The 2,344-nt window shown below is 34.2% G+C and overlaps 1 long non-coding RNA gene across 1 annotated transcript; it reads right to left on the bottom strand.

Moving 5' to 3' along the window:
• Nucleotides 1-703: 703 nt before the first annotated feature.
• LOC146739159 (uncharacterized) lies at nt 704-1,637 on the bottom strand. The gene is made up of 2 exons (XR_014930631.1): nt 1,376-1,637; nt 704-881 (listed from the first exon to the last, which is right to left on the bottom strand). It is a non-coding gene; the product is annotated as an uncharacterized LOC146739159 (long non-coding RNA).
• Between the last annotated feature and the right edge of the window lie 707 nt (nt 1,638-2,344).

The following is a 2,344-nucleotide window of genomic DNA, read 5'->3' as shown; positions in this document are numbered from 1 at the left end:
ACACAAGGCGACATTTTGTAAACCAGGAACGATGTAATCAAGCTATCCGTCACTTCCAGCCGCCACGCGCCTCCCGCCACTTTAACCCGCCAAGTCAACTAAAACTATGCAATTAAATGCACACAAATATCGTGTTTAGCGGTATATATTTGCTTAACTTTATATCTTTTATTGATACAGTATTTTAATATAAACGTAAATTAATTATATAAGCGCCTGCATAATTCCCAATTTTGTTCTGTAAATATGATAGAAGGGGGTTGTCTGTGGTAATTTTCTCATATAAAAAAAGATCCATTGGCGTCAGCAATATACCAACGTTCAACATAGTTTAGGTTAACTAACCATATATTGAGAGTTTTCTTATCTGCTTCTACACCAATCTGATTAAAATCTGATGTAGTGTACGGGCTTTAATTATTTTGGCTATAAACTTATTTTAATTTTATTTTTTATTACTTTTGTTATTAATGCCTTTTTATTTTATTATTTTACTTTGATTTTGATTTTTTTTAATTCCGCCCTACATACATCTGATCCGACGCCTACGTAAGTCCCGTTCAAATCTCGCGTAAGTAACAGCCAATCACAGGCCCCCTTTTATAGAGGCTGTCGGTTGCTTACTTTTCAGTGTAGCGATACTCTACGGGCACTCTTTCTGTACATTATATTTTGCCCACTTGAATAAACCATTAATAGAAAATTGCTAGTATATTTTTATTTACAAAAGAAATTCCACAGCATTTTCCAATTTTTGTCATTACATTGAATATTTTGTTCACTTCCAACAAATGTGTACACTTCCTGATACATCTTCGCCAGCCAAGGTTCGTTTATTCAGTCATCGCTTCAATTTTACATCAAACACTGAGCATAATTATCTAGAATGGAAGCAAAAAAAATAAGTAAATCGTAATGATTAGAACACTGTAAACAGCTATAGTAAACAATGCAAATTTTAAATTGTATAACGGTCACCGGCCCACGGCATCGACGCAGAAAAATGGAGCAATAAAATATTTCCTGATCAATTGCGATGTGTTCCAAATAAAAAATATTTTATTCCAGTCCAAATCAGCTCAATTACTTTAATAAAGAGTTATTGTATAATGTACAAAATGTTGATACATTTTGATGAATATTTACAGCTACGGCTTCAATACCGTAGACGGTTTTGACCCGATCGTCAACAAAACATCACCCGTCTCCAGGGCAAGCGACTGGAAAAAGACACCGATGTTCGGTCGAGCCGGTGGAAACAAAATCGTCATTCCCAGAATAACTACGCAAAGTAACGATCCAAACTCGAACCATTCGAGCCACAATATAAACATAAAAAAATGACTTTCGTTGCATTTGACAATGATAAACTTACCGAAAAGCCGTGTTCTTCTCGGTCCTAACGTCGGTATAATCCGCCATTTTATGTTTGAGTGTGTTTGCCACCTGACTCTGCCCAGTGACGTCATCATGTGCGCTATAGAAGAAGGTCTGTGATTCGTTGACTAAAATCGTCGACAGTGGGTCTCGTTGAAATCTCGTTACATAGGCATCGGCTCAGATGTATGTAGGGCGGAATTTTAAAAAAATCACAAAATCAAAATCAAAGTAAAATAATAAAATAAAAAGGCATTAATAACAAAAATAATAAAACATAAAATTAAAATAAGTTTATAGCCAAAATAATTAAAGCCCGTACACTACATCAGATTTTAATCAGATTGCTTCTACACTTTCCTGTCGTGAAACAGATATATTTACTGACATCAGAGTGATTCGGGCATGTATTGTGAGTATTGTATACCATGGCCTTCATTCACAATATATTGATATATCAATATCAAGGAAATGATGTCATAGCCGAATGAAATGATGTCATAGCCGAATGAAATGATGTCATAGCCTAATGAAATGATGTCATAGCCGAATGAAATGATGTCATAGCCGAATGAAATGATGTCATAGCCGAATGAAATGATGGCATAGCCTAATGAAATGGTGGCATATACGAATGAAATAATTGCATATACGAATGAAATGATGGCATATCCGAATGAAATTAAGAAAAATACAAATAAAATAAAGAAATGTAATATTGTAATTTTGGCATGGATACAGCGTCATAATGGATCTCTGACAGAGTTGATCATTTCGTGACGATAGCTGTTTTTTTTGTAAATTCGTTGAATATATTTTACTTTTTGTCACATTCGTGGATTCTTATTATTACTTGGTCAGTGTTATTTTGATGTCACGTGATATGTATAATAAGCATTCTGATTGGTCGAGAAGCATAAATAATGCTATAAATCAACTACAATTATTACGACATTCGCAAAAGATT

The sequence above is a fragment of the Saccoglossus kowalevskii genome, chromosome 9, assembly GCF_978046115.1.
Source record: "Saccoglossus kowalevskii chromosome 9, keSacKowa6.1, whole genome shotgun sequence".
Taxonomy (NCBI): Eukaryota; Metazoa; Hemichordata; class Enteropneusta; family Harrimaniidae; genus Saccoglossus; species Saccoglossus kowalevskii.
The sequence above is the reverse complement of the archived record's forward strand: the minus strand, read 5'-3'. Positions and strand labels throughout refer to the sequence as shown.